Source organism: Schistocerca serialis, chromosome 1 (genome assembly GCF_023864345.2).
Source record: "Schistocerca serialis cubense isolate TAMUIC-IGC-003099 chromosome 1, iqSchSeri2.2, whole genome shotgun sequence".
Taxonomy (NCBI): domain Eukaryota; kingdom Metazoa; phylum Arthropoda; class Insecta; order Orthoptera; family Acrididae; genus Schistocerca; species Schistocerca serialis.
The window spans coordinates 807,650,007-807,671,412 of record NC_064638.1 but is presented as its reverse complement, the minus strand read 5'-3'; positions in this window follow the sequence as shown (position 1 = coordinate 807,671,412).

The following is a 21,406-nucleotide window of genomic DNA, read 5'->3' as shown; positions in this document are numbered from 1 at the left end:
TACACTCACCAGGTAGTTCAAATTGGGATCTCTCTAGGGAAGACGATATTCTTGTCAAGGAAAACATTGAGAACCGATATTTGAAGCTAACCGCAGAAGGATTCTATCATCACCAACATACATTTTGCATAAGGACCACGAAGATAAGATGCGAGAATTAGCGCTCAGAGGGAGGCATATAGGCAGTCTTTTTTCATCGCCCTACTTGCAAGTGAAATAGGAAAGGGAATGACCGGAAGTGGCACAGGGTACCCTCCGTCACACAACGTATGGTGGTTTGCGAAGTAACTATAGATGTAAATGTAAATTTAGTCTACCTATTAAGATGTCACTCCATATCTTTATAGACATGCAAAACTCATGGAAGAATGTACGTTTCTTATCTATCAAGAAAACAATATGCGGAACTTCTGCTGCTGCTTATCTCTCGGTAAAACTCTTCATATTAGCTCCTAATTTTCTCACTGCAGTCACTTTGCGTGGTGAATGTTGCAATATGTTTGTCCACAACACTTAGATAAAGCGGTATAGAGCTCATCTCTCAAATCCCCTTTCGTCAGAGTACCGCTTATCGGCCATATTCTCACGAATCTTCCAGTCTTCGCTATATACCATTTGGATCACGTGATTTCTTTAGTAAGAGATGCCCCCTACCATGTCATAGACCTCTGCTAATTCTCTCGAAATCCTATCACTTTCTGACATCACTGTTCCATTAGCTAGAAGGCAGTCTGCTCCTCCACCTTGTAACCTCCCCACAAAATAAATATAAATATTATGGACAATGATTCTGATTTTAGAGTAATCTCAAAACAAAATTCTTTCACAGTGTAGCCTCCCCACAAAATTCTTTTGATTTATAACCTCCCTACAAAATTCTTTTCACATTAACCTCCACACAAAATTCTTTCTGATTTAATCTAAGCTCAAAATTCATTCACATTTAGCATACATAACCTCACAACAGAAAAATTCCTAAACCTCTCAACAGTAAAAATTATAATTATGTCGTTCACATTCGGTATAACATCCCAATAAAAAAATAAATTCAGTAACCTGGTAATGAAACAATGTAACTAACCTCTCAATTAAATTGTCGCTCGCTTATGACTTTTCAATAATTCACTGTGAATTTAACCTGGTAAATTTAGGACCACAGCAGTGCTGCCTCATGGCCCTGAAAGATCATTCTGAATAAAAAAAGGAAAAATTCTTACCTCAATAAAGTCGCCGGATATATCTGCTCTTACAATAAATTTTTCCGGCACAGCTCTGTGCAATGCTGGCCGATATATCTCTCATTTATGAAAGGAAGCAACTGATTTTTCTATTGCAATAATCGGGATGATCATGGATGGGAGAAATTAGTAGATCCTTTAAATTGAAATGAATGGTCGTTAAAAGTTACTTTTTATAAGGAAAATTATTATTACGAGAGTTTTAAAACATTTACATGCGACTTGAGATAACATTACTACTTATGCGCGAGGCTGCTTTTTACCTTATACAGTAATACTCAGGCTCCGGCATCGCTGCACCGCAACCGGGCCAGCCAACACGATACACCAGACCAGACCAGAGCAGACTCCAGACTAGCAACAACTTACTGCTACAGCTACACAGTTCCTACTGCAGTCAACACTGCTCTCTGGTCAGAGACCTTGCATATCGCAGGCAGCGCATGAGCAATACACCGAAATTACATCTGCTCTGACCTCTTACATAACCCTCCACTGGGGGGGGGGCAAAAATTTGGCAGCGATGGTGAGTCAATTGGTCTTGCCATGTTGTTGTTGTTGTGGTCTTCAGTCCTGAGACTGGTTTGATGCAGCTCTCCATGCTACTCTATCCTGTGCAAGCTTTTTCATCTCCCAGTACCTACTGCAACCTACATCCTTCTGAATCTGCTTAGTGTATTCATCTCTTGGTCTCCCTCTACGATTTTTACCCTCCACGCTGCCCTCCAATACTAAATTGGTGATCCCTTGATGCCTCAGAACATGTCCTACCAACCGATCCCTTCTTCTGGTCAAGTTGTGCCACAAACTTCTCTTCTCCCCAATCCTATTCAATACTTCCTCATTAGTTATGTGATCTACCCATCTAATCTTCAGCATTCTTCTGTAGCACCACATTTCGAAAGCTTCTATTCTCTTCTTGTCCAAACTATTTATCGTCCATGTTTCACTTCCATACATGGCTACACTCCATACGAATACTTTCAGAAATGACTTCCTGACACTTAAATCAATACTGGATGTTAACAAATTTCTCTTCTTCAGAAACGCTTTCCTTGCCATTGCCAGCCTACATTTTATATCCTCTCTACTTCGACCATCATCAGTTATTTTGCTCCCCAAATAGCAAAACTCCTTTACTACTTTAAGTGCCTCATTTCCTAATCTAATTCCCTCAGCATCACCCGACTTAATTAGACTACATTCCATTATCCTTGTTTTGCTTTTGTTGATGTTCATCTTATATCCTCCTTTCAAGACACTGTCCATTCCATTCAACTGCTCTTCCAAGTCCTTTGCTGTCTCTGACAGAATTACAATGTCATCGGCGAACCTCAAAGTTTTTATTTCTTCTCCATGAATTTTAATACCTACTCCGAATTTTTCTTTTGTTTCCTTTACTGCTTGCTCAATATACAGATTGAACAACATCGGGGAGAGGCTACAACCCTGTCTTACTCCCTTCCCAACCACTGCTTCCCTTTCATGTCCCTCGACTCTTATAACTGCCATCTGGTTTCTGTATAAATTGTAAATAGCCTTTCGCTCCCTGTATTTTACCCCTGCCACCTTTAGAATTTGAAAGAGAGTATTCCAGTCAACATTGTCAAAAGCTTTCTCTAAGTCTACAAATGCTAGAAACGTAGGTTTGCCTTTCCTTAATCTTTCTTCTAAGATAAGTCGTAAGGTCAGTATTGCCTCACGTGTTCCAGTGTTTCTACGAAATCCAAACCGATCTTCCCCGAGGTTGGCTTCTACTAGCATTTCCATTCGTCTGTAAAGAATTCGTGTTAGTATTTTGCAGCTGTGACTTATTAAGCTGATAGTTCGGTAATTTTCACATCTGTCAACACCTGCTTTCTTTGGGATTGGAATTATTATATTCTTCTTGAAGTCTGAGGGTATTTCGCCTGTTTCATACATCTTGCTCACCAGATGGTAGAGTTTTGTCAGGACTGGCTCTCCCACGGCCGTCAGTAGTTCCAATGGAATATTGTCTACTCCGGGGGCCTTGTTTCGACTCAAGTCTTTCAGTGCTCTGTCAAACTCTTCACGCAGTATCGTATCTCCCATTTCATCTTCATCTACATCCTCTTCCATTTCCATAATATTGTCCTCAAGTACATCGCCCTTGTATAGACCCTCTATATACTCCTTCCACCTTTCTGCTTTCCCTTCTTTGCTTAGAACTGGGTTTCCATCTGAGCTCTTGATATTCATACAAGTCGTTCTCTTATCTCCAAATCTTGCCATGAGCAACAATTTTTTCTGAAATCCACTTAATTAACTAAGTTTACAGTCACAGAGTATATATATATATATATATATATATATATATATATATATATATATATATATATATATATATAAGTGCAGAACATGAAATGAAATAGAGTGCACATGCACTGAGTACAGAACATATCAAGCAATGACAAAATGTATATGCAATGAGTACAAAACATATTAACAAATGACATAAAGTGCACACGCACTGTATATATTTTTTACCATTTTACAAGAACTAGGATACGCAATGAGTACAACACATATTAATAAATGACATAAAGTGCACACGCACTGTATATGTCTCTACCATTTTACAAGAACTAGGATACGCTATGAGTACAAAACATGTTAACAAATGACATAAAGTGCACACGCATTGTATATGTTTTTTACCATTTTACAAGAACTAGGAAAGGAAAGGGAAGGATTGCATCATGGTTGTAACACAGTAGGTTGCACGTAGCTGCACTGAAAGTCCATATCTTTCTACAGAAGCACAACACCAAGTGAGACAATCTGAAGTTCTCTTCCCTGAAGTATGAATCAGTGTAGCCAAGACACTGAAATGTCGTATTAATATTCAATGTTATCATTTTGGTAGTACATTAGGTACACAAAACAGTGGGACCATAATAACATCTCCATCGTTCAAGGTGGTGGACAGCATGGTGTGTCAACACCACACTCTTGTAAGGTACACCAACGTAGAATTAGTGCAAAAACCAAATATAGTGCTCCATGATCATGAGGATGGACAGGACAAACGGATATTGCAGTAATTTCTGGTAATTAGGTCAGAAGGTGAAGGACATTAAGTCTTATGCTGGTCATCATAGAGAATTACACTAGTCTATCAACCGATTTGAGTAATTGTTGGCACTCATTGCCTAATTACTAAACATTTCTGTACTATGTATGGAGTATTGGAGAACATTATTCATAAGTCATCTGATTACGCTAAATATTGGCACTCATTGGCCAGTTACAAACCATTTTTATGCATTATTCAGAAGTGATCATTCAAAACAAGAGTTAATTAATAGCATAGCATTAACATAATTCATCTAGTTATAGTAATCATTGGCACTCATTGGCCAGTTACAAACCATCAGAAGTCATCATTCAAAACAGGAGCTAATGAGTGTAGCATCAAGCTACTGGTATTCATATATAATAGCATGTAAGTGACATAAGACAAATTTAAAATATAAGAAACAGTGGCATTCATTGGCCAGTTACAAAGTATTCATATAGTTTCACAAAACATTATTCAGTATTATTCAGAAGTCATCATTCAAAATGAGAGTTAATTATTGGCATAGCATTTATAGAGTATAACAAAAATATTATTTACAGAAATTATTGGCATAGCATTTATGCATTATAACAAAACATCATTCAGTATTACTCAGAACTCATCATTCAAGTGACATAGGACATATTTAAAATGTAACACACTGCAACTATTACTCAAGGTCCATTGTCCAATAATACATAGATATAATGGATTCAATACATCTGACAAATCTGCATTATATTTAGTACTATAAATATCTCTTCAACTAGTAGCATTATTTGGGACTGGTAATACATTTTTTGGGTGTGTGTTAGCAATGCATTGCGTTGGGATCTATAATTAATTGCTGGGGCATGAAAATATTTGCTTTTGACTTATAGCTGCAAATAAGGATTAGTAACGTCATTCGTCATGAGTCACCTGTAGCAAGGTTATGAAACAAGCAGAGTATATGTGATCACATTCATGAATGATACACACAAATGGGTAAAAAAAATGCAAGTACTAGACCAGGTTTAATAACTAACTGCTTATAGCACATTAATTTCATGAATAGCTTCTCCTGGAAAAAATACAAAATGGAATATTAAGCTGAAAGAAGAAACGCATATTATGCTGAAAAGTAGTGAACTTCGAATTAACAGGTAATGAAACGTGTACTCAATATGTATGTACTCTAGCTGTCCTTTCCAAAACATTCAGTCATTATACCATGCGATATAAGACATACTGTCAGAACGAACTGCAACAAATACTTAAATAACTACTAACAGTAAATATAAAAACTTCATCATTATCCTCATCTGCAAAGAAAAACTTCATTATTCATATTACCATAACTTCATCACTATCATCAGCTGCAAAGAAAAACCTCATTATTCATATTAGCATATTCTTCATATAACTATTCATTATCATTCATTATCATCTCCTAAAAGACACTTCATTATTCATTATTCATATTACCATTTACTTCATACAACTATTCATAGTATAGAGTTTCTTATTTCTAGCATATTTCATCACTAAAACTAAGATGTGTAGTTCTGTCTGACAGCCTGCATCAATCGCCTCGTATTCTGAAAGAAAAAAAATTAGTTAAGACTGCTATCATACGACGTGTATAGTATATTCTTGTCAATGTTTGTTAATTCTGATCCATTTACTCTTCATCACAAGGTATTCCATTTTCTTTCGTTCATTCCGAAAGTGAAATTCCCATTTCATAGTAATCTACTGTGGTTTGTTTAATTTATTTCTTTTACACGTTATTGCTTTCTGAAAATGATGAATAAGGATTAATATCTTGCACTTAAATCATATACCCATTAAATAAAAACTGGTTTCTAGTGATATAATTAAGCATACAGCATAGCATGACAGAAAACGTATTATGTCAAAAACATTGAGAGTGTTCAGGTGCAAAAATGTACACACAGTCTCATAATGCAGTAGCAAAAAAATGTAAAATAGTCACGATGTTGAGATATCCTAAGGCAAAATGTCAAAGTCAACTGGTGTTTGTTATATCTTAAAGATTTCGTAGTGCATACAAACAAAACAGGAAAACAATCATACATACACGAAATTTGGAAAATGTGCACGGTCTGATATATAAAGACAAGAAATGACTTTCTTTGTGTTCAGCTTGTATGTTGTGTAGTTGATAGAGGCGAGAGTTGAAGACTTTAATGGAGAAAGAGTTTGATAAAATTAATATGTCACTAGATAGAATTGCGTAATTGGTCATAAAATATGTAAGTTTATCTGGAAAAATATGCACGATCTGATGTGTAACGACAAGAAAAGCGACCTGCTAACCTTACCTTGCCGGGCACTTGCGAAGAAAAAATATGATAATCATCAGTAAGTAGTCATATAAATATAATTGCATAATTGGTCATATAAAAATCAGGAAATGGCATTACAGTGTGATAAATCATAGAGTATGTTCATTCAATAAAGGGTTTAATATTGGAGACGTGGTGATTGCCTTTACTTTTTCTGGTTCTCAGAGTTTCGACGTGTACTACATTGGGGTGAGGAATGCTGCGAATCCTGTATGGACCTGCGTATAGAAGCTCAAATTTACTGCATCTACTCTTTCCTCTGTTGGCTAAATAATGTGTGCGCACTAATATCTTCTGTCCAATGTGAAAGTCACGGCGTGTACAAACCTGTTTTTGCTGCCTTCTCCGGCGCTCTGTGGCACGTTTGATGTTGTTCAGCGCAATGTCAATTATTTCATGGTGTCGTAGTCGACGAGATGTAGGAAAAGATACTAATTCTTTAATTTTGTTAGGTGGTTCAACATTTTTCAATATAACAGTCGGAGATAACATAGTAGATTCATTTGGTATGGAGTTAATTACATCCTGGAATGACAGTGTGTGTGTATCCCAATCAATATGTTTTTTATGGCAGTATATTCTACATAGTTTACCAATTTCTTTCATTAGTCGTTCACAAGGGTTCGAAGAAGCGTGATACCTGGATATATAGATCGGAGAAATGTTTCTTGCTCGTAACATACGTGTCCATATAGCAGATCGAAACTGTGGCCCATTGTCGGAAATTACTTTCAATACATGCCCTACATGAAATAGAAAATGTTTTATAAATGCTTTCGAAACAGATTTAGCAGTAGCTTTGCGTAACGGAGTGAAGGTAACAAATTTCGAAGTGAGTTCAACAGCGACAAAGATGTAACAAAAACCTCTGTTAGTTCTGGGAATCGGACCAAAAATGTCTACAGCGGCCATGTGTCTCAATTTAACAGGTACTATGGGATGTAACGGAGGAATATGTGAAGTCGTGTCTGACTTAGCTTTCTGGCAGATTTTACATGACGCTAAAACTCGTCGTATACGTTTCTCCATGTTGGCAAAATAACAGTTCTGTCTCAGTACAAGAAAACATTTTCTGGCTCCGTAATGTGCGTAACTTAAATGAGTATACCAAATTAATTTGTTAACAAGCTCGTCAGGAATACATAATAACCAGTTGTTGCTGTCAGGGTGAGAGCGGCGAAACAGAATATTATTGTGTACAGTGTAATGGTTTCTGATGGTAACATTATTCCTATCTTGCCAAAGGTGTTTAATTTCTTTCCACACGTTGTCCTTACTCTGCTCTTGTGCTATATCTTGTAATGATGCCGAAATAAAATTTTCGAATGCAACTTGTTGAATATACATGACGCTGAAATTTGCATTGCAGAAGTTGGTTGCGATGTCTTGCTGATTGTTGCTGAGAGAATGGGATAGTGCGTCTGCTACAATATTTTGTGTACCGGGAATGTGAACAATTGTAAAATTAAATTCCTGTAAATAAAGTTTCCATCTGCTTAACCTGTCATGTGTAAATTTTGCGGAAAGTAAAAACTGTATCGCTCTATGATCTGTGTAAACGGTCGTATGTCTTCCATAAAGAAAATGCCTAAATCTCGTAAATGCCCATACAACACATAACGTTTCAAGTTCTGTAACAGAATAATTGCGTTCAGCAGGTGACAGAATGCGACTCGTAAAGGCGATATTTTTAATTACTGTATTACCGTCTTCTTCAATTTCCTGAAAAATGTGTACGCCTAAAGCTGTGTTAGAACTGTCGGTGGCAATGGAAAAATTTCTAGTAAGATCTGGATGTGATAAATGTGGCGCATTCAACAAAACTTGTTTCAGATTGACAAATTCAGACTGTGTTTGGCTGTCCCACGACCAAATAGTGTTTTTACCCGTCAATTGACATGATCTAGGGGTGTCTAAAGCAGAGTAATGAATAAATTTATGGAAAAAGTTAATCAATCCTAGAAAGCTGCGTAATTGTTTCTTCGTCGTAGAAACAGTAATGTCACGTAAAGCTTGAAGTTTTTCCGGGTCAGGTGCAATGCCTTCTGCTGAAATTACATGTCCAAGAAATTTTATAGAAGTTTTGCCAAAGTGCGATTTGCTAAGATTAACTGTGAGTCCTTGTGCACGAAAAGTTCGTAACAGTTGTTCAAGAATCAGATTGTGTTCAGACCAGTTAGCTTCTGCAATAAGAATGTCGTCTACATACGTTGTGATTCTGTCTTTCATGCAAAACTGTGTATCGGATGCCGTCAAAACTAATAACATTTTCGTGAACAAGATTCTGTGTGTCAAAAGTATTGCTTACGTTGCTGGAAGATGCAACCTGTACTGTACCTAGTAAAATTCTTTCTGACGTGCTGTTATTTGCAGGAGGATGCTGTGGCATTTCGACTATTTGTACTGTTCTGTTACTTCGTCCTGACGTATTAGGTTCGGGATGATACCTACTGTCTGGTTCATTCATGATAATCTGTTGTTGTGGTTGATTATGCTGCTGGTAACACCTACTGTTACGCTGAAAATTGTGCTCATTGCTTTTACGTCTGTCATGATAGTCATTACTATACGGCGCGTTGCGGTACGAGTTAAAATGATGTGTTTTCTGTACATAGTTTATTTCCTTGTTGCTGTGCGTTACTATTTGGCGGAGTTAAAGTTTGGTTGACCTTGCCGACTACATTGTTGGTTAGGTATGCTAACCGGCTGGCTTTGATGCTGTTGCGGGGAAAACCCTCTATTGTTGCCAAAAATGCGTTTGCGATAGCTGAAAATTTTGCACATACTGGTGATTACACTTCTGTCTTTCATTAAAATTACGCTGATAGTTCTGGAGTGTTTAATGAAAATTGTCACTTTCGATAAAACTTGTCATACCGGGTTTTCTTCACTCATTCTTAATCCTAGATAGATCAATAGTTGAAGAGCTGTTTTGATAGATATAAAGGATAGTAAAAGAGAAGGCAGTAGTGCAGAAAACTAAAGGTGAAATAGCACTACTACGGCTTGGGGCCCTTTGCACGCTACGGCACATATTCATCGAAGTGTAATGAATCCCCTGAGGTCACTTACACACTGCAAATAAATTTTGGTTTCTGTGTTACAGGCAATGCCGGTGAAAATTCAAAAGCAAGTTGTTGTATCCAGTTCAATTCTAGTTTCTGCATTACAGGCCAAGCTGGTGAAAATACAAAAGCAAATTGTCGTATCCAGTCCAAAGGGTGTATTTGTGTTCTGTCATTCTTAAATGCCTTAAATTTTCTCACTGATAGAAAATGCTTATAATCACAATTATCGTCTCTGAATGTCTGAACTGGTTCAGGATTGTATGCTAATCTGTTTGTCTGTGATTGTTCGGAATCTAACTCACGTACTCTCTGTAAATTACCTAAATTGTACTGGCTGTGTGAGTCTGACAAATGTTCGGAGAGTGGCGTATACTGTGATGTGTTAAAGGCTGAAATATTTTTCATCTCCGTCACTTCGTGCTGTAAAGATGACAATTTTCTACGTAATGTATTATTGGACGAACCCTATCTCACTGATCGTCTGCTGTAAATTTTGGAATTCGGGTGTTTGATTAAACGAAACTGGTGAAGTATCGTCTGATTTGGTGTCATTATTACTTTCGATAACATCAACACAACTGGCCAATTCATCATATTTTTCAGTCAGTACTTTTACGTGATCGTCGTTTTTAGTGTCACAAGCATTAATTTGTTTTTGTATTTTACGTGTGGTTTTGTTCAACTTTTTAACATCTGCTTTGATGGCATCCGGATCCTGTATTAGTTCCAATTTTTCAAGTCTGTTGGTCATTGTCTGAAAGTCTAATGTGTGTGTGTCTGCTTTTGTTTCATCATGCAATTCGGTGTTCAACTGTTTGATAGTATTAATTTCGTCTGATACTGTAGCAATACTGTTGTCTACGTATGTTTTTGCTTTCGTAAACAATTTCCGCTTATCTTCCTGTCTCTGTGCAGTAATTGTTTCCAAGACTTGTTGCTTTACTTTATTTTGTTCCTGTATAAATTTACGGTAATGCGTTTCACTGTTTTGTAGGTGGTGATTAAAACGTTCGTCAATTTGGCTGTTCTGTTGGTCAAATTTCGCGTCTGCTTTCGCATCCAGTGTACGTGAAAGTTCTGCTGACATTAATTTAAACTCGTCGCGTAACTGTGTTGCGTTTTCAGAACATTGTTTAGCGACTGCACTAATTTCATCTCTAAGTAATTTAGTTGTGGCTGCGTGTGTATTACTTAATTCTTGTGCCACAGATCTAATTTCTTCACTACTGTTCCTAGCACAAGCCTTAATTTCCTCACGTAATTGTTCTTTAGTATCATGACATTGCACGGCAACGGCTGTAATCTGTTCGCTAAGCTGTTTGAAATTGTTGTCTTCTTTTTCATTCGACTGTTTGGAATTGTTGTCTACTTTTTAATTAAGTTGTAGCAATACTGCCATAACTTGATCCATGCTAAAAGTAGTGGCTCTATTTTCTATGCTGTGTATTGGTGTATCTGCATTTGTCACTTTTTGTGTAACCATTTGGTCATTCTCTGATTCTTGAGAAGGTTCGCCAATTGGATATGCACTGTTGGTCATTACACCGGAATCAAATAAATCTCACGTATTCTGACTAAATTGTTCACCTTCGTGAGAAAAATTTATCTGTTCACTATTCAAATTTTGCAAACCGGGTGTGTCAAACTGTGCAGCGTTCATTGTATCGGAACGTGCCGCGTCGTCAATTGTTACATTTACTGTGGACATAATTGAATTTGTTTGTTCACCATTAGGATCAAAATCATTACTAGTGATAGGTAGGCACTGATTATCTGTAATTAGACGATTATCACTATTACACTGAGTGTCGCAAGTATTATCGGTCAAATTATTCGAGTCGGCTATTTCACTCATTGCACATCGCGATGTACTGTTAACAGTTTTTCGCGGCATTTGTCACAAATCAAAATTAAGCACAAAATGAAACTAAGTCAAAGCAAAAATGGAACAAATACAATTACAACAAAGAGCAATAAATTGCCGATGATCTGTGAAAGAGTGACAAATTAGTAAATGCGTTGCGCCAGATGCAAACTACATTTAAGTAAATAAGAGCAGATATATGACTACTTCTCAGAGATTCACAAAGAAATACGACCTGGCCGGTTGTCGCCAAGTGTAACCTCCACACAAAATAAATATAAATATTATGGATAATGATTCTGCTTTTAGTGTAACCTCAAAACAAAATTCTTTCACAGTGTAACCTCCCCATAAAATTCTTTTGATTTATAACCTCCCTACAAAATTCTTTTCACATTAACCTCCACACAAAATTCTTTCTGATTTAATCTAAGCTCAAAATTCATTCACATTTAGCATAACCTCACAACAGAAAAATTCCTAAACCTCTCAACAGTAAAAATTATAATTATGTCGTTCACGTTCAGTATAACATCCCAATAAAAAAATTAATTCAGTAACCTGGTAATAAAACAATGTAACTAACCTCTCAATTAAATTGTCGCTCACTCATGACTTTTCAATAATTCACTGTGAATTTAACCTGGTAAATTTTGGACCACAGCAGTGCTGCCTCATGGCCCTGAAAGATTATTCTGAATAAAAAAAGGAAAAATTCTTACCTCAATAAAGTCGCCGGATATATCTGCTCTTACAATAAATTTTTCTGGCACAGCTCTGTGCAATGTTGGCCGATATATCTCTCATTTATTAAAGGAAGCAACTGATTTCTCTATTGTAATAATCGGGATGATCATGGATGGGAGAAATTAGTAAATCCTTTAAATTGAAATGAATGGCCGTTAAAAGTTACTTTTTATAAGGAAAATTATTATTACGAGAGTTTTAAAACACTTACATGCGACTTGAGATAACATTACTACATATGCGCGAGGCTGCTTTTTACCTTATACAATAATACTCAGGCTCCGGCATCGCTGCACCGCGACCGAGCCAGCCAACACGATACACCAGACCAGACCAGAGCAGACTCCAGACTAGCAACAACTTACTGCTACAGCTACACAGTTCCTACTGCAGTCAACACTGCTCTCTGGTCAGAGACCTTGCATATCGCAGGCAGCGCATGAGCAATACATCGAAATTACATCTGCTCGGACCTCTTACAACCTGTCATTGGCGAGATAGAGGGCTATCACACCGAGGAGAAGAGCACACTAATGTACAGGAGGAAATCCATAGCCGGCCGCGGTGGCTGAGCGGTTCTAGGCGCTTCAGTCCTGAACCGCTCGGCCGCTACGGTCGCAGGTTCGAATCCTGCCTCGGGCATGGATGTGTGTGATGTCCTTTGGTTAGTTAGGTTTAAGTAGTTCTAAGTTCTAGGGGACTGATGACCTCAGATGTTAAGTCCCATAGTGCTCAGAGCCATTTGAACCAGTTTTGAAATTCATAACCATGCAGAGTTGCAGAGTTTATGGGGGATCCTCAAAGAAATTCAGAAGCATAACACCTATAATTCACTCATATCGAATGACTGTCTATAAATGTCACCCTCTACATCTCCTGATCTCCTTTATTGTATTCGTATGATTACTACATTAGAAATACGACAGTGTAATGGTGTCAGATCCTTCGCTGACAGCACAGTCTCTCTCTCTCTCTCTCTCTCTCTCTACTTGTTATATTTATAACATCCAACGGAGTAAAACTACGAATGACAGGAAGTCCACTAATATCACCTGGTAGAGAACTCGATAAGCTATGTACCGTGTCTCTCTCTTCCAACATGCCAGAAACAAATACCGTCTGTGCGTTGGCGTCGAGCATATTAAATATACACGTACTGGTCCGTTGGAGCAGGTGGCCATTGGTAGAAATCGCTTGCACAGGCTTGTGTAAAGTTTTGTCACCTGTACTGTAGGAGGACCATATCCCAAAGACTATCAATCACAAGTGAGGATTTCCGTGTTGTTCTTTCATAAGGGGTTTGATACAATGTTATTCTACTGTAACGCATCCAGACAGTGTATGACTATAACCTTTTACACTACCATACATTTATTTTTCCATCATGACTTTGAGGTATGTGTCAAGTGCTGAATCGGCTTTAAGATGTGTTCATCCAATGGCTCTCACAGGAAGCTGTACATCGCATGGTGTGAGTTAAGCTGCTTCCACAACACATAGGATGGATGGCACAAAACACAGAGTCTGTGTTTCTTACTGACAAAATGTGGAAGACATCTCAATATATGGAAACTGGAAGAGTCTGCAGCATTATGGAGTGCTTCCAGTGATACAGATATGACGTTTGTCTCTGTCAACGAAGTCAAACATACTGTTGTTGTTGTGGTCTTCAGTCATGAGACTGGTTTAATGCAGCTCTCCATGCTACTCTATCCTGTGCAAGCTTCTTCATCTCCCAGTACCTACTGCAGCCTACATCCTTCTGAATCTGCTTAGTATATTCATCTCTTGGTCTCCCTCTACGATTTTTACCCTCCACACTGCCCTCAAATACAAAATTGGTGATCCCTTGATGCCTCAGAACATGTCTTACCAACCGATCCCTCCTTCTAGTCAAGTTGTGCCACAAACTCCTCCTCTCCCCAATTCTATTCAATACCTCCTCATTAGTTATGTGATCTACCCATCTATGTCAAACATTCTATAGTGACGGTATCAACAAACTGGTCCCTCGTTGGAAGAAATGTATTCGTCACCATCGTGACTATGTTGAGAAACAAATGTGTTGACATGAAGAAACAAGATGTAGAACGCTAATAACGGCTGTTTTATGTGAAAAGTCTTAAGAGTTTGCACATAAAAAATTCGGAAGCATTACTTTTCAGTACGCCCTAGTAAATGATTAGAGCTGTACAGAGTGAGTAAAAAAGGGCTTTACAACTTAGGAATGATGTAGAAGTTTATTACTTACATAATCGGTAGTATCAAGTGTCATTTTGGATTGATGTGACTACCATTTGTGATGCGACAAACATCCCATCGGTAATCAGTCTCATCCCACACTCGTTGCAGCAAATGGGGCACAGATTGTGCAACGGCAGTGTAGATCCGGTTTTTCAGGTCAGCTGAATTGTTTGTCAGGGAATGAACATACAGAGGCTCTTTAATGAAATCCCAGAGCGAGAAGTGTCAAGTCTGGGGAGCGAGGTGGCCATGTGATTGGCCCTTCACAGGCTATCCACTGACCTGGGAAGCAATTATCGAGGTAACCTCGAACTTCCGTGAGGAAATGAGGTGGTACAACGTCTTGCTGATAATTAACCATCCCATCTGGGTCATCTTCGTTGATTTGTGTAATTCAAAAGTTGCAGAGTTTCGTTTCATGAAACCGAAACAAACAGCGAGCACAGTCTGCAACACTCAAAGTATCCATTTTGAATGTGGAATACGCTGGCGCTCCGGCCGGCGGAATGGGGTACGTGAATCAAACTTGAGGTTGTTTGCTACAAAATTACACGTCTACCGATTCTGTAAGTTATCTCAGTAACTTTCTATATCAATCCAAAATTGTAAAGTCCTTGCCGGCCGGAGTGGCCGTGAGGTTCTAGGCGCTACAGTCTGGAGCCGAGCGACCGCTACGGTCGCAGGTTCGAATCCTGTCTCGGGCATGGATGTGTGTGATGTCCTTAGGTTAGTTAGGTTTAATTAGTTCCAAGTTCTAGGCGACTGATGACCTCAGAAGTTAAGTCGCATAGTGCTGAGAGCCATTTGAACCATTTTTTTGTAAAGTCCTTCTCGACTCACCCTTATTTCTGTGACACAACGGTCACTAGAGTCTATTTATTAGTCTGGTTCGTCTTTAATGTTGTCAGCAGGCATGGGAAGGAGCATAAGGAGTGCAAAAAGTGTCTGATGAGTGACCACGGACATGCTGCATATTCGCGTTATCAACACGTGATAGAATTTGAAGGGGAACTCATTGTCGTTCTAAATTTGGCGAGCTGGCAGAATCGTGCAATATCTAGATTTGTGGGGCATTCGAATGTGACAGTAATAGACTGCATGGGAACTGAGGGCAGGCGGCGGCCGGTGTGGCCGTGCGGTTAAAGGCGCTTCAGTCTGGAACCGCGTGACCGCTGCGGTCGCAGGTTCGAATCCTGCCTCGGGCATGGATGTGTGTGATGTCCTTAGGTTAGTTAGGTTTAATTAGTTCTAATTTCTAGGCGACTGATGACCTCAGAAGTTAGTGCTCAGAGCCATTTGAACCATTTTTTTTTTTTTTTTTTTTTTTGAGGGCAGGCGTAATCGTCGTCAAGGTTCCAGTTGATTACGCCTGCCCACCACAAGAGAGGATCGCCGTTTTGCACATCAAGCACATGGTAACTGCTTCACATCTGCGCCGGCCATCCGAGAACAATCAACGGACTCCCTGCAGCGTTGTGTGTCATTCTGCGCCATTTGTTGGAGACGGCAGCTGCCGGACTAGTGACCTATCGTCCCATGCGTATGCAGCTGTTGACGTCAACGCTAATGGCAGCGTTTGGCGTGGTGCCGTGACCGGGAAGCACAAGTTTCTGACGAGTGTCGTCGCATTGTGTTCAACGATGAATCACTGTTCTCCACTACCCCAGGCGACCATCATCGGCTAGTTTCACGACGAACTGGGGAGATGTCTATTTCTTCCGGTTTTTTGGAGAGTGAAACCTGGTAGCCAAGGGAAGGCAGGATTCAATTACGATTGTGGACGGGGCAGTAATCAGTTACTATTGGTTGCCTTTTACAGTTACACACAATTTATTTTAACCCAGTAATTCCAGACTCAACAATAAATAAAAATACCACACGTTATTAATGAAGGAATAAACAAATGTATAAATAATAGTGTTCTCTGTGAGTTACATTTTAGCAAATCACCATTAAATACAGATACAGCAGATAATGTTTTACAAGCAAGCCACTGTGATCTGGGCAGAAGGCCTTACACGCTAGGAATGGCAATAAATTAAGAATTGTTCAAAACTCGCTGCAACTTACAAATTACAGGTATTGAAATATTAAAGGCAAGTCGCCACAAACACATCAGAAGGCATCAGACGCCAGGAATGGCAGTAAATAAGGTTTTAAGGCTTACTGCTAAAATACAAATACGAAATTAGAATTTTAAGGCAAGTGACCACAATTACGGCTGAAGGAGCGTTACACTGAACTACTGGCCATCAGATCTCCTTTTAGAACACTCTTATCTTACAAGAACCAAGGGGCCACAGACAGTGGTCCAGGAATCGACCTCTGAAAATGGTTCTGAGCACTATGGGGCTTAACATCTGAGGTCATCAGTCCCCTAGAACTTAGAACTACTTAAACTTAACTAACCTAAGCACATCACACACATCCATGCCCCAGGCGGGATTCGAACCTGCGCGGTTCCAGACTGAAGCGCCTAGAACTGCTCGGCCACACCGGCCGGCAATCGACCTCTGAGAAGGTCCGGCAACAAACATTTTTGCGAGCGATGAGATAGGCAGCCAAGAGTTGCGTTCACTTCACAAGATGGTAACTCAGACTAGTGGCAGTCTAACGAATGACTAATGATAATCTTGCTGAAGCTACCTGACGTCCGATAAACCAAATGCAACGATGGAACAATACACCAAAGCCGGAACTGGTGATCTGCACTACATCCCCAGAATACTGTGTTTAGTGCCCGGAGCGAGAAAGGAATCACTACCACCAGAGTAGCAGAATCATCAACCGGCCTACTATCAAGAAAGCTGTCAAAACTACAGGCCTTACCGGACAGCAGCGGCAAGGCGAGGAAACGTACACTGCCTTTACATACACTAACCCTCAGGGCAGGTAACTGTGGCGTTAGGGGCCACCAGGCAAGAAAAATTATCGCTGGTTGAACTTAACAAATTGTAACAAGTTGAACGCAGTAAATAGTAATAAGAAGTAGGGGAATGCTAATCAGAACCGCCTTCCCCAAGCACTCCACTCGCTGCTCTTCGCCTCGGCGACACTGCGAGCAGCAACACGAACCCAAGTCACTGGAGAATCGCGAGATATCACAGTGGTGGAGGTTTCACTACTTGGATTGAAATGCACTCATCTTAAAGCTTACTGGATCCGGTTTACGACGAGGTCTTGCACCCTCGTGATCACAGCCCTTCCATCCGGCAGCCCACGCGTGCCGCCAGCGGTTCCGGCGTGTTCTGACACTGCGCGGACCTGGCCCCTCCTGAGTCCCTAACCGAACTGGTCCGCTCACACGACCTGGAAAGAAAACTAACGACGTCGCCCCAAAGATAGGGCAATATTTACTACAAATCGATAACCGCCACTGCTGCCACTAGCGGACAGGCAACGCTTGTGACACCGAGTAGCGCCAGTCAACACGAGAAGAAGACAAACAACCGCAACCGTGCCAACTAAACGATACCGTCTTACCTCCAACTGAGGGCGGTAACCTACAAACATCACCAACACGAGCCGCAGCACGGCTCAGAGAGACACAGCGGCTTTACTCCTACCTTTGTGTGCAAGCTATCGAGTATTGTTTCAGGTTACGGCTGGTAGTGATTAAGGAAATTGTGATGATACAACGGTATTTCAGGAACATTCTGCATCTTCGTGGGCTACTTCTCATGCGTCAGTATCGTGGCGCCATTTTTCACCAGGACAATGCACGACCACACACAGCACGTGCGTCTGAACTATCTGTGTGATGCTGATATCCCCTCGTGGCCAGCAAGATTCCCAGATCTGTCACCGATGGGACGTATACGGCACTAGCTCGCGTATGAACTCCGTCCCAGTGCCGGTACCAGCTGTGGGCCAGCTTGCCTCAGGAGAGAACACAACGCTTTCCCACGTGAATCAGCGCGTGGGTCCAGAGCAGAGGCGGCGCAACGTTATACCGGTAAGTCGATTTTCTAACCTGTGCTATAACGTCATATACTCTCTCGACCCGTGAAGTTTTCAATTAACTTCGTCGTCACCTACTGGGTGCTTCCCTTTTGTTTTGTGTTTGTGACTTATCTCGAAGTAACCATCTATACTCCAAGTTTATACCGAGATTTCAGACTGACCCTTCATGTAAGTTATTACTATTGTAAACAACAACACAATCAAGGATTCAACAATATCCAGATTGAAACTTCCTAGCAGACTGTGCGCCGGACCAACACTCGAACTCGGGACCTTTGCCTTTCGCGGGCAAGTGGTCTGCCATCTGAGACACCCAAGCACGACTCACGCCCTGTCCTCACAGCTTTACTTCTACCAGTACCTCGTCTCCTACATTCCAAACTTCACAGAAGCTCTCCTGCGAACCTTGAGTGAAAATCTCATTCTGGATACAGCCCCCAGGCTCTGGCTAAGCCATGTCTCCACAATATCCTTTCTTCCAGGAGTGATAGTTCTGCAAGGTTCGCAGGAGAGCTTCTGTGAAGTTTGGAAGGTAGGAGACGAGGGATTGGCAGAAGTGAAGCTGTGAGGACGGGACCTGAGTCGTGCTTCGTGCTTGGGTTGCTCACGACGGTATGGTGGCTCAGCATGTTCGGTCAGAGAGGCGATGGCCCTCTGTAATAAAAAAACTCAGTAAAGGAATAAACTATCAACTTGAACGGATGCCATGTGACTTCCGCCCAGACCAAACACAACGAATAACACCGAACAAAATAAAGAAAAAAAAAAGAAAAATGGTACAGCACTTGCCCGCGAAAGGCAAAGGTCCCGAGTTCGAGTTTCGGTCCGACACACAGTTTTAATCTGCAAGGAACTTTCATATCAGCGCACACTCCGCTGCAGAGTTAAAATCTCATTCTGGAAATCTCCAGTTTGTTCTGCCCGCAAGTATATCGCTCTGATCATCTTCCTTCTTCCTTTGTTTGCTTATGCTTCAGTAGTGACTCTGATGTTCTGATTTCTTCCATTCTTGTTACATACTTTACATTTTCTGCTGTATTTCACTATTTCTTCATTCAGATTGAATACGTTTAATTATTTTCTGATATCTTTTTTTTCTTCCTCTCAAGTAATGTGTAGTCAGTTTCCGCTCCCAGAAATCTCACCACTGCACTTCCGTTCTTCTGTATCTGTTATTTTGTAACTGTCAAATACTCACACCCACACAACAAAGTTGGCGCTGTAATTTGTTTGTATGGATTAGGCAATGTATCTCTTGTGTTTCTTTTAAAATTCCGTTTTATTGTGCATATAGATATTTGTATTTCAGAGGTTTCCTCTCTCACATCGCATGATACGTAACTAGTGTTACACCCAAAATAGAGGAATTTGTTGAGTTGTTCTCTTGTTTCATTATTAATGATTATTTTGGACCTAATTGTTCGTGTTATCTAAATGCCATCACTTTTGATTTTCATGTTCCTTTTTTTTTTTAATTACGTTAACTTCCTACTTTCACTTGCAGATGCAGGCCACGTTGTAGGCCATCTAACGTTCCAACTAAAATCACTGGCTTGCCTGCAATGAACAGTGTGCCTATAGTTGATTTATTTATTTTGAAGTATTTTGATAATAATTTTTACCATTTATTTATGACATCACCAACATGTACGGTAAGTGGTAGAGGACACGTTCACCAAAGTCCTTGGGTTATTTCATCTTGCGTCAATCCATTTATATATATATACACTCCTGGAAATTGAAATAAGAACACCGTGAATTCATTGTCACAGGAAGGGGAAACTTTATTGACACATTCCTGGGGTCAGATACATCACATGATCACACTGACAGAACCACAGGCACATAGACACAGGCAACAGAGCATGCACAATGTCGGCACTAGTACAGTGTATATCCACCTTTCGCAGCAATGCAGGCTGCTATTCTCCCATGGAGACGATCGTAGAGATGCTGGATGTAGTCCTGTGGAACGGCTTGCCATGCCATTTCCACCTGGCGCCTCAGCTGGACCAGCGTTCGTGCTGGACGTGCAGACCGCGTGAGACGACGCTTCATCCAGTCCCAAACATGCTCAATGGGGGACAGATCCGGAGATCTTGCTGGCCAGGGTAGTTGACTTACACCTTCTAGAGCACGTTGGGTGGCACGGGATACATGCGGACGTGCATTGTCCTGTTGGAACAGCTAGTTCCCTTGCCGGTCTAGGAATGGTAGAACGATGGGTTCGATGACGGTTTGGATGTACCGTGCACTATTCAGTGTCCCCTCGACGATCACCAGTGGTGTACGGCCAGTGTAGGAGATCGCTCCCCACACTATGATGTCGGGTGTTGGTCCTGTGTGCCTCGGTCGTATGCAGTCCTGATTGTGGCGCTCACCTGCACGGCGCCAAACACGCATACGACCATCATTGGCACCAAGGCAGAAGCGACTCTCATCGCTGAAGACGACACGTCTCCATTCGTCCCTCCATTCACGCCTGTCGCGACACCACTGGAGGCGGGCTGCACAATGTTGGGGCGTGAGCGGAAGACGGCCTAACGGTGTGCGGGACCGTAGCCCAGCTTCATGGAGACGGTTGCGAATGGTCCTCGCCGATACCCCAGGAGCAACAGTGTCCCTAATTTGCTGGGAAGTGGCGGTGCGGTCCCCTACGGCACTGCGTAGGATCCTACGGTCTTGGCGTGCATCCGTGCGTCGCTGCGGTCCGGTCCCAGGTCGACGGGCACGTGCACCTTCCGCCGACCACTGGCGACAACATCGATGTACTGTGGAGACCTCACGCCCCACGTGTTGAGCAATTCGGCGGTACGTCCACCCGACCTCCCGCATGCCCACTATACGCC